This window comes from Miscanthus floridulus, chromosome 8, assembly GCF_019320115.1.
Source record: "Miscanthus floridulus cultivar M001 chromosome 8, ASM1932011v1, whole genome shotgun sequence".
In the NCBI taxonomy this organism is placed as follows: Eukaryota; Viridiplantae; Streptophyta; class Magnoliopsida; order Poales; family Poaceae; genus Miscanthus; species Miscanthus floridulus.
The window spans coordinates 53,359,431-53,372,074 of NC_089587.1; positions in this window are offsets into that span (position 1 = coordinate 53,359,431).

The window sequence follows — 12,644 nt, forward strand, 5'->3', positions numbered from 1 at the left end:
AAAGATGATTATCTCTCGACAAGCATTTGTCTCATGGCTTTCTTTGAGTTGTTTCTAAAATGCAAAATGGCTGAAAATATGCCTGAGCATCCCGACCGAGAGCAAAATAGCTAAAAAGATGCTTGAGCCCGCCGATGAGGGTAGCTAACAAGCTAACACCCGAAATAAAACACAAAATGGCTGAAAATATGCCTGAGCATCCCGGCCGAGAGCAAAATAGCTGAAAAGATGCTTAAGCCCGCCGATGAGGGTAGCTAACAAGCTAACACCCGAAATAAAACGCAAAATGGCTGAAAATACGTCCGAGCATCTTGGCCGAGAGCAAAATAGCTGAAAAGATACTTGAGCCCGCCGACGAGGGTAGCTAACAAGCTAACACCCAAAATAAAATGCAAAATGGCTAAAAATATGCCTAAGCATCCCGGCTGAGAGCAAAATAGCTGAAAAGACGCTTGAGCCCGCCGATGAGGGTAGCTAACAAGCTAACACCCGAAATAAAACACAAAATGGCTGAAAATACGCCTGAGCACCCCAGCCAAGAGCAAAATAGCTGAAAAGACGCTTGAGCCTGCCGATGAGGGTAACTAACAAGCCAAAATCCGAAATAAAAGCAAAACGACTGAAACTAAGCCTGGACTTAGACCAGAGAGATTTCAAGACAAGACCCTCCAGCTACTTGTTCCAAATAGCAAGAGGCTCGAGGGCTACACTGGGGATACCCAAGAATGCAAAGACCTATGTATAATGAGTTGTTTACATTTCACAAAAGAAGGCCAGACAAGTACTTGACAAATCAAGAAAGTTTGTCAAAATAGCGCGCAGAGTTGTTTGCAAGGCTAAGACGAAAGCAAGACAAAGTACTCGGCAAGTCAAGTAACTCTAGCCAATTGGACAAATCATCCAAGGAATAAAGAAGGCATCCAGGCAGAGAAGACCCTCAACAACGCAAAGACCTACGTATAACAAGTTGTTTACATGGCACAAAAGAAGGCCAGACAAGTACTCGACAAATCAAGAAAGTTTGTCAAAATAACACATAGAGTTGTTTGCAAGGCTAAGACAAAAGCAAGACAAAGTACTCAGCAGGTCAAGTAACTCTAGCCAATTGGATAAATCATCCAAGGAATAAACAAGGCATCCAGGCAGAGAAGACCCTCAACAAAAATCTTCATTCAAAAGAAGCATAATGTCACATTACAAGGCATGGGCCTAAAGGTCAAATACATCAAGCCTCATCATCAGGAGAAGAGAGAACAATGTTGAGATTATCTACTATTCTGCTAGCTAAGTCTTTAACTTCAGGCTCCATCCTCTCAACAGCATCAATGTACTCTTGACTATCAGCTTCCTCTGCTATCTTAGACAAAGGAGTTGCTGGAGAAAGAACCCGAACCTAGGCCAGAACATTCTTGGTACACAGTTGAGCACACCTCTTCACAAACTCTTGAAAACGAGTCAGAATTCGAGGGATCAACTGGGCCTAAGATTGCCCGTTATCCGCCGGAGTTCGAAGAATGTTGGCTACTGAACGAAAGGATTTCCATAAAGCCTTCTAGTTTTCAGTAGCCATCACCAACTTGCTAGACAAGTCTTCAATAGTTTTTTGGGCCTGCACAAGATCTCTATCAGCTCCACGCCTAATCAACTTAGCAAGCGTGAGTTCCTCTTCAGCATGAGTAATTACCTCCTCGGCCTTGTTATGACTTGTATGAACAAGAGTCTTCATTTCTTCAATGCCCTCCGAGAGCTTCTACTTTTCAACCCAGAGAGCTGGACAAAATAGTAGACAACAAGTCAGCAGAAAGGAGAGTTTGAATACAGAAAGAAACAAAAAGAACCCTTAATACCGTTGTACTCCTTCTTTACGGCCTTCGAGTTCTTTCGAACCTCCTAAAGAGCGGCATCCCTCTGCTTCTCAATCTCAACAGCCCGGGCACGAAGAGATTTTTCTTCATCCTGATGCATTTGACGCTCAGCCTCCATCTCGGCCCAGAGGAGGTCAAGATCAGCTTTCAGGGCGCTCACTTCCGAAGACAACTTTTTCTCGTTTTCAGACGAGAAAAAGAAGCTGGAATGATCATGAGAGAAGGATTGAGCAAAAAGATACAAATAAAAACAAAGAATAAAGACCAAAGAAAAGCGAACATCCAAAAAAGGAATGGTGACAAAACTTACCTGGAGCTTTTCTCCAAAAGAAGTCACAAGAGACGACAAGCTTCCCCAGGCAGCAATTAACTCCGATAGCCAATGTGTAGCATCAAACTGCTTCACCACATCATCAGCAAAAGGCAGACCACCAGAGGTAAGAGAAGGAGAAGGAGAAGCCAGTCGAGGCAAAGAAGGAATGACCAGAGCAATCTCTCGAAAAGAAGAGGCCAATCCTTTAGAAGGACCCACCGCAGTGGCCACGGTCACCTTTGGGGCAACCAAGTCAGCAGCAGCATCACCACCAGAAAGACTTGTTGCCCCCACGACCACTTCACTAGCGGTGTGCTGTGAGTCCTGAGGTTCAGTACTCGATGGCGCAACGGAGGGCTAAGAAGAAGCCGACGGAGGGACAGGAGATGACGAAGGCCTGAAAGTTAATAAAAGAACTCGTCGATGAGAACAAGAGAAAAGGAGAATAGAAGCAAAAAAGTGAAGCCAAAACCCACTCACCCAGCCACCTTCTTCTTCGCAAAATAGAAAGAGGACCTCACAGGAGGGACCACGGCGGCGAAGACGTCCCCACCACTTGGTGGCAGGGGCGGTGTAGCCGATACCGGAGCCCCTAAAGAAGCCAGGACTAGAGCCTCAGAAGAACTCGGCACCGGAGCTATAGAAGAACTTGGTACCAAAGCTACCAAAGAACTCAACACCGGAGCTTTAGAAGAAGCCGGCGTGGGAGCTTCAGAAGAACCCATACCCGACGTCCGGTTACTACAAAAAGATCAAGACTAAAAGTCAAGACAAAGAGGAGAAATTCAATGAAAGGGGAATATGAAAACAACTCACCGCCGCATGATAAGGGGTACTTCATCATCCTCTTCCCTCTCAGTCTCAACCAAGGTCACCAGGGCACCCACTAAAAAAGAACAAAAGTACTCGGTTCAAGATAAAAACAAGAAAACAAAGGGGCAAAGAGTATTAAATATGCTCACCTAAGAGCATGCTAGCTACAACTGGAGTACCTAGATGGGTACTTAGCTTGCGAGACTTCTCAGAAGCAGATAGACCAGATGAAGATCCATCCGTTCGCCCCCTCTTTGAAACACTACGAGGACCTCAAGGGACTAGACGAGGAACATATTCTTCATATACATCAACAAATCTAGAAGAAACCCTAGGAAACACTGTGGAGATTGGGAACTTACTAGTTGCAGAAGCCTCAGTAAGTTTCTCCCCAGTGTTCGCCATGGTAGGAAGAACATCAAGAGGGATCGGGTCAACAAAGTTGCGCCCAAATTCCTACAAAAAAGAATGAAACAACAAAACAAGGAAAAGTTTAGCAAAAATGGATACAGTAGAAATACAGGAAGTACCCGAACGAAGAGAAAATGACTTACAGCTGGAGGCGGGTTGTTGGCAGAGAACTCGAAGACGATAAGCGGGACAACGCTTGCTCCTTTCAGCATCTTCTGGAGACGCTCGAGTACCTTTTCATCGGTCAACTCAAGGGCTAGAACCATGCGTGAAGGATCCTCAGCCCAGAGTACTCAAAGCTAAGGTGCTCTCACTCCTTCAAAGGCTGAACTCGGCGATGAAGGAAGCTCGAGACTATGCTGAAACCGGTCAAGCCCTGCTGTTTCAGCATACTAATCCTATCAAGGAATGGCTGGATTGCCTGAACCTCAGCAGACGTCACAGGGTTCTTATCCCATTGGTCATTGACCAAGGGACCAGATCCAGAGTGGACAGCAAGAGAAGGGATCAGATTGGCAGCATAAAACCAGTCGGCACGCCAATCTCTTATAGAATCAATCAGGTCATAGTCAAAGAACTTGCTCTTAAGACCCTAGCGAAATTGGATCCCACAACCACCAAGAACACTAGTCTCTTCACGACAGGGTTGGGGTTTCAGGCGAAAGAAGTAACAAAACAGAGAAATAGAAGGGGGAATTCCAAGGAAAGCTTCACAAAGATGAACAAAGATAGAAAGGTGAAGAACTGCATTAGGAGCAAGATGATTCAGGCAAATCCCAAAATAGTTGAGAAATTGATGAAGAAAGGCAGAGGCAGGAAGGCAAAGTCCAGCATGAATGAAAGAGACGAAAAGAACGATCTCACCAGGACTTGGAGCAGGGACCCAATGCTCGCCTAGAACTCTCCATTCTACAAAGGCCTTGCTCTGGATCAAGCCGTCGCTGAGAAGCTCGTGAAGCTACTCTTTGGTTGTTGTCGGAGCCAGCTAAGACTTCTGGGCGGCCCTCATGGCCACAAACTCCTGATTCTCAATCACGGAAAGTGATAACTCCTCATCCACGAAGGAAGACTGAGACTTGCTTGCGGTTTTCTTCTTACCCATGTACTAACGGAGGTAAGAAAGCAACTAGGGGAAGAGAAAGCTTAGACGGCGGCACTAAGACAACAGCGGCAATGGCGACGGTGGATGACTGAGAGCTAGGGTTTGAAGGCAAGAGAAGGGCAGTAAAGAAAAAGAAGATGAAGGGTCTTTAAATAGATTTTTACAGCGATAAAACGGCCCACCAGGCCTGTTAAAGTGCCATGTGAAAACGCAATGGTCCATTTACCAACACAGCTAAAATGACAGAGGGCACAAATCTACACAACGGTACAATTCAACAGGCAGATTTCAGACTTATCCATCTAGCACTACTGTGGAGTTATCAGATAACTACGAAAATAACCCGTCAACCAAGAGGAAAAGGAGAATAACTTCACAAGGAACATAAGAACTCGGTTCGTATGGAAAGAACTCGGGAATCTCATGAACAACCGGAACTACAGCAGAAAAATAAATGATAGCTCAGAAGATAAGATTCTTTCCATTACAAGCGACTTTAAAAATAGAAGATTACAAATCTTACAAGACTCAACGAACTCGGTACCACGAAAAGCAAAGTAGCAAAGAGGAGCACAGACACGGCTAGGCTCTAGAATGACTACATGTCCCAAATTGCTACTCGGAAGGATAACCCACTGTCGGCTACACTATTTTCTTCAAAGGATGAACGCGGTGTATCCAAGGCAGAAATTAGCAGCATGGCTAGACAACATAGAGCAGAGAAGGCAGGCAGGCATCTGTCTACCCAAGACCGATGTGATGCTGGATATGATGTTGATCTGCACCGGACAGTCTCAAGATAGGCGACGAGGATCAACCTAGAACTGCCAGATGAAGGAACAAAGTCTATGTCACAAGACTTCCTCCAACTACCGCCACGTACATCCTAGTACATTGCTGCTGTGGGATTAGCCTACCTCTAATCCCTATCACAAGGCTTCCTCTAGCTACGACAAGACACATAGGAACTACAAAACACAAAGGTTAATGATCACAAAGGTTTCAACAGGATGTTCAATGGATGAAAACAAGCACTCCGAAAGGGTATTTATAGATCAAAGGAGTGGTGCACATGGACTAGGAGTACCAATAAAATAAGCCTAGCAAAGGACACAGTGAAAAGACAGGACTCAATAATAGAAGACTCAGGCGAGAAGAAACAGTACTCGAAGACAGGCATATTCGGAAGAATATATCGACATAGTACAACCCGCGAAAGAGAGGCATTTACACTCAACCACCACCATACAACTACATCTGACAACAGCAGACTACCAGAGGATACGCCAAAACTCTGCTTCCAAATTCCTCCTGAACAAAACAACCCGGATATATGCTCGGGGGCTGCAAAAGGAGAGGTATACAGTTCTAACGAACAACTCAGATTCAAGACCCTCCAACTTTTTGTTCCAAATAGCAAGAGGCTTGGGGGCTACACTCAGTGAGTGCACTTTTTTCTCCAAAAAGCACACGTCACTCAGAAGACTTCTTTAAGACAGCAATTTTCAAACAACATAAGATTCAAGACCCTCCAGCTCCTTGTTCCAAATAGCAAGAGGCTCGGAGGCTACACTCAGTGAGTGCGCTTTTTCCTTTGAAAAAGCGCATGTCACCAAGAAGACTTCTTCAAGACAAAGCTACTTCAAGGACTCCTAATAAAAAAGAAGCCAGACCGAGCTATATCCGAGTTCTTTTCAAAGAACCTGGGTATATGCTCGGGAGCCTTTCAACAAAGAATCGGGACGATTTTAAGAAAAGACCCTCAAGCTCCCTGTACCAAATAGCCAGAGGCTCGGTGAAAGCTCTAGTTTAGTTTTGGTTAATTGATGAAACCCTAAGTGCTAACCTAGTTTATCAAAGTGATTATGAGATAGGTAGCACTACTCCAAGTGATGAAGCAATGACGAAGATCATGACAATGGTGATAGCATGGTGATGATCAAATGCTTGAACATGGAAAAGAAGAAAGAGAAAAACAAAAGGCTCAAGGCAAAGGTATAAAACATAGGAGCCATTTTGTTTTAGTGATCAAGACACTTAGTGAGTGTGATCACATTTATGATAGATAGCCGTACTATTAAGAGGAGTGAAACTCGTATCGGAATACGGTTATCAAAGTGCCACTAGATGCTCTAACTCATTGCATATGCATTTAGGATCTAGTGGAGTGCTAACACTCTTGATAATATTTGTGAAAATATGCTAACACATGTGCACAAGGTGTTTGCAGGGTTGAGATGGGTTTGGGGGATTCGGCGCTTTCGGGAAAATGAAATGTCTATTTTCTATTGCGTCGGATGCAAAATTCTTGGTGGTTGGCACACTTAAGCAAGGGTGAAGAAGTTAGAGTTGAAATAGAGTTGGTCGAAATGATGCTGGCGTCAGTCTACTGATCGGACACTGGGTCACTCAGCGACCGGACGCTGAAGGGCTATGTCTGGTCGAGCTGTCAAACGGCACAGTCGCTGGGGTTGAGCACCGGACGTTGGTCTGCGTCCGGTCAAGGTGGACCAGACGTGTCCGGTCGAAAAAACATGCCTCGGGGAGCTTACTGGAAACAACCAGACGCTAGGGCTTCAGCGTCCGGTTAGTTTTGACCGGAGCATCCGGTCAGCTTCGTAGCCGTTGAAATCTGACGAACAGCGTTTGAAGCTGGTGACGCATGGCGTCCATTGGGTGACCGGACGCTGAGGGCCAGCGTTCGGTCGGTATGACTGGAGCATCCGGTCAGAGCATGTTTTGCCCAGTGAAGGGGTATAACGGCTCTATTTGATGGGGGCTCTATTTATAGCCCCATGGCCGGCTCAAGGAATAACTCTTGCTCATTTTCATTGACATAACAACCTTGTGAGCTTAGCCAAAGTCCTCCCACTCATCTCCATCATTGATCCATCATCATTGTGAGATTGGGAGAGAATCCAAGTGCATTGCTTGAGTGATTGCATCTAGAGGCACTTGGTATTCGTGTTGCGCTGCGGATTTTGCTTGTTTCTCTTGGTGGTTGCCACCACCTAGACGGTTGGAGCAGCGGTGAAGGATCGGCACGAGTTGGTGATTGTTCGTGGCCGCCTTCAGTGATTGTGAGGGGAGTTGTACCTTCCCCGGCGGAGTGCCGAAAGGTAACTCTAGTAAATTGCTCATGTCATTGAGTTACCTCACTCGTGGGTCGGTTCTTGCGATGTCCTATCGTGTGGACGAGGTTTGTGAAACACCTCTTAGCCGCCGAACCACCAAGTGTTGGTCGACACAATGGGGACTAGCGTGTTGGCAAGCACGTGAACCTCGGGAGAAAAATCGGTTGTCTCTTGTCATTTGTATTCTCTCGGTGATTGGCTTGATCTTCATCTTGTGATTGGTTCATCCCCTACACGGCGGTATAATCACCCTACTTACTTGTTTACATTCTTGCAAACTAGTTGATACAAGCTCTTTAGTGTAATTAGAATTGAGAGCTTGCTTTATTATTTACATTCATCTAGTTGAGCTCTTTGGAGTAGCAAGTTTATGTGCCTAAGTAATCATTGCAACTAGAATTGTTGGATAGGTGGCTTGCAACCCTTGTAGAGCTAGAGCAAGTTTGCATTACGCTATTTATCATACTAATCAAATTGCTCTAGTTAATTTGTAGATTTTTAAATAGGCTATTCACCCCCCCTCTAGCCATATTAGGACCTTTCAAGTGGTATCAGAGCCGTGGTCACCGTTTGATTGAAGGCTTAACAACCTCGGTGTCAAATTATGGCTCAAGTTGTGTTCAACCATGTGGGGGGCAAACCACCATTCTTTGATGGCACAAGCTATGATTATTGGAAGAGAAAGATAAGTGTGTATCTTGGTTCAATCAATGATCAAGTATGGGATGTAACCGAGAATGATTATGCTATCATTAATCCTGACAATCCCACCAACCAAGATAAGTCTAACAAGCAATGCAATACAATGGCTCTCAACACCCTATACAATGCCCTTGATCCAAAGGTGTTTGAGCAAATCAAGGATTATGAAAGAGCAAATGAAGTGTGGAGGAGATTGGAGGAAACCTATGAGGGCACACCGGAGGTGAAGAGTGCCAAGTTATATATTCTCAAGGACAAGTTGATAGGTTTCAAGATGAAAGATGATGAGAGCATACCGGAGATGTTCCATCGCTTGCAAGTCATTGTCAATGATTTGAAGGCTTTAGGAGAAAAGATCAAGAATGATGATGTCTCTCATCGGTTCTTGATGAGTCTACCTCCAAGGTTTGAAATGTTAAGAATGCTAATCATAAGAGGAGGATTAAAGGAGATCACCCCCAATCAAGTACTAGGTGAAGTCATGACACAAGAGACATACCATGTGGAAAGGGAGGGGGATGACAAGGATGACAAGAAGGAAGATGAGGACAAGAAGAAGAAGAGTGTAGCATTCAAGGCTAGCTCATCATCATACAAGAACAAGGGCAAATCAAAGAAAGAGTCAAGTGATGATGAGGATCTTAGTGATATTGATGATGAAGCTATGGCTCTCTTTGTGCGCAAGATGGGCAAGTTCATGAAGAAGAAAGGCTATGGTGCAAGAAAAAGAAGAGATCATACCAAGAGCAAAGAATATGTGAGAAGATGCTATAATTGCAAGAGTCCTGATCATGTGGTAGCCAATTGTCCTTACAATAGTGACAATGATGAAGATGAGAAGAACAAACACAAGAAGGACAAGAAAGAAAAGAAGGAGAAGAGGGAGAAGAGGATGACCTTTCAAAAGAAGAAGAAAGGTGGAGGCTATGTGGTCACTTGGGATAGTGATGGCTCATCGGATAGTGATGACTCTAGTGATGATGGCAAGAAATCAATCAAGAAAGCACTAGCAAGCATCGCCATCAACGACAAGCCCTCCATCTTCGACACTCCATCAACATGCCTCATGGCTAAGCCTACTAAGGTAAAATATGATGAGAGTGATGATGATGAAAGTTATTCTTGTAGGAGTGATGATGAAGATGAGGAGTACTCCAAGGAGGAGCTCATGGACATGTGTGAGCAAGTGCACGCTTGCAATGAGATGAAGAGAAAGGAGTGCAAAGAATTGCGCAAGAAAGTAAAATTTCTTGAGCAATCCTTTGATGAGCTCAATGCCACTCATGAGGGGCTAATGGATGCCCATGAGAAGCTTGGCAAAGCTCACTCAAAGCTTGAAAAAGCTCATTCCTCTCTCATTGAGCAAGTCAAGAAGGAGGAAGCCAAGGAGAAGCAAGTGATAGTAACATGTGATGTGGGACTAACATGTGATCTTATTGATGAATCTTTTCATGAACCTATTATTGTTGCTCCCACTAACACTTTTTGTAGCACAACCATTACCACTCCACCTATGAATGATACATCACTAATGGTGGAAAATGAAACCCTCAAGAAGGAGGTGAATGAGCTCACTCGTGCCTTAGGCAATGCCTATGGTGGAGATGCCCGCTTGCTAAAGTGCTTGGGTAGCCAAAGGTTTTCTTTCAACAAAGAGGGATTAGGCTATACCCCCAAGAAAGGCAAGGCGGCCTTTATCACTCATAAAGCTAGCTTTGTGAAGGACAATGGTCGCTTTTGCACTAGATGCAAGCAAGTTGGGCATATAGAGCAATATTGCAAAACTAACAAGAACAAGCTTCCTAATGTATCCTCAATCAAATTTGATTCTTGTTACATGCTTTATAAGGGTGCCAAATGTGTGAAGGCTAAGTTTATTGGTACACCAATTGTGGGCCCAAAGAAGAAGGCCATTTGGGTACCAAAGACCTTGGTGACTAACCTATAAGGACCCAAGCAAGTTTAGGTACCTAAAAAGAATTGATCTTCTTTTGTAGGTAAATTATAAAGCCGGAGGAAGGCATTGGGTGCTTGATAGTGGGTGCACACAACACATGACCGGTGATTCAAGAATGTTCAATTCAATCAATGAAAGCAAGAGCAATGGGATTGATAGTATCACATTTGGTGACAATGGCAAAGGCAAGGTCAAAGGGCTTGGTAAGATTGCAATATCCAATGATTTGAGCATTTCCAATGTGCTACTAGTAGAGAGCTTGAATTTCAACCTATTGTCGGTAGCCCAATTGTGTGATCTTGGTTTCAAATACATATTTGGTATGGATGATGTAGAGATCATAAGTGTAGATGGCTCAAATTTGATATTCAAAGGATTTAGATATGAGAATCTATACTTAGTTGATTTCAATGCTAGAGAGGCTCAATTGTCAACATGTTTGATCACTAAGTCTAGCATGGGTTGGTTATGGCATAGAAGGCTTGGTCATGTTGGAATGAAATAATTGAACAAATTGATTAAGCATGACTTAGTTAGAGGCTTGAAAGATGTCACATTTGAAAAGGATAAGCTATGTAGTGCATGTCAAGACAGAAAACAAGTTGGTAATACACATCCTAAGAAAAGCATGATGAGTACATCCAAGGCATTTGAGTTGATGCATATGGATTTGTTTGGACCAACCACATACACTAGCATTGGTGGAAATAAATATGGATTTATGATTGTGGATGATTTCACTAGATACACTTGGGTGTTCTTTCTTGGTGACAAGAGTGATATGTTTGTAATATTCAAATCATTTGTCAAGGGCATTCACAATGAGTTTGAAACCACCATCAAGAAAGTTAGAAGTGACAATGGTAGTGAATTCAAGAACACTAGAATTGATGAGTTGTGTGATGAATTTGGAATTAGACATCAATTCTCGGCCAAGTATACTCCTCAATCAAATGGGCTAGTTGAAAGAAAGAATAGAACCTTGATTGATATGGCAAGATCAATGTTGAGTGAGTACAATGTGAGTCATTCTTTTTGGGCCGAAGCAATCAACACGGCTTGCTATTATAGCAACCGACTCTATTGTCATCCCATGATAGAGAAGACACCCTATGAGCTATTGAATGGAAGAAAGCCCAACATAGCACACTTTCGGGTTTTTGGGTGTAAATGCTATATATTGAAGAAAGGCACTAGATTGAGCAAGTTTGAAAAGAAATGTGATGAAGATTTCTTGCTTGGTTACTCCACTACTAGCAAGGCTTATAGAGTTTGGAATTTGGCTAGTGGTACTCTTGAGGAGGTTCATGATGTGGAATTTGATGAAACAAATGGTTCCCAAGAGGAAGATGAAAATCTAGATGATGTAAGAGGCACTCAATTGGTTAATGCAATGAAGAACATGGACATTGGTGATATAAGGCCTAGAGAGATGATTAATATTGAAGATGACAAGAATCAAGTGCTCTCTAACTCAAATGTGCAAGCAAGTGGTTCTCATGATCAAATCCAAGCAAGCACTAGTAATGGCAATGTGCAAGATCAACAAATGGCTAGTTCATCATCTCAATCAAGTGATCAATCAAATGCTAGCAATCAAGTGCAAGTGCTTCAACCAACCAATGTTACAAGAGATCATCCATTAGATACCATCATTGGTGATATTTCAAGAGGTGTGCAAACTAGATCAAGATTGGCATCATTTTGTGAGCACTTCTCATTTGTGTCATCCATTGAGCCTAAGAAGATAGATGAAGCTTTAAATGATGTTGATTGGGTCAATGCTATGCATGAAGAGCTAAACAACTTCACAAGAAACCAAGTATGAGAGTTAGTCGAGAGGCCTAAGGGTCATAATGTGATTGGAACCAAGTGGGTCTTTCGGAACAAGCAAGATCAAGATGGGATAGTGATAAGGAACAAAGCAAGATTAGTGGCTCAAGGTTATACTCAAGTTGAAGGTCTTGACTTTGGAGAAACATATGCCCCGGTTGCAAGATTGGAAGCAATTAGGATCTTGCTAGCTTATGCTTGTGCCCACAATATCAAGCTATATCAAATGGATGTGAAGAGTGCATTTCTCAATGGGTACATCAATGAGCTTGTGTATGTTGAGCAACCTCCCGGTTTTGAAGATGAAAAGAAACCCAACCATGTTTACAAGTTGAGAAAGGCTTTGTATGGATTGAAACAAGCACCAAAAGCATGGTATGAGAGATTGAGGGATTTCCTACTCTCTAAGGGATTCAAGATGGGAAAGGTTGACACCACTCTCTTCACCAAGAAACTTGGAAATGATTTGTTTGTCATGCAAATCTATGTGGATGATATCATCTTTGGATCAACA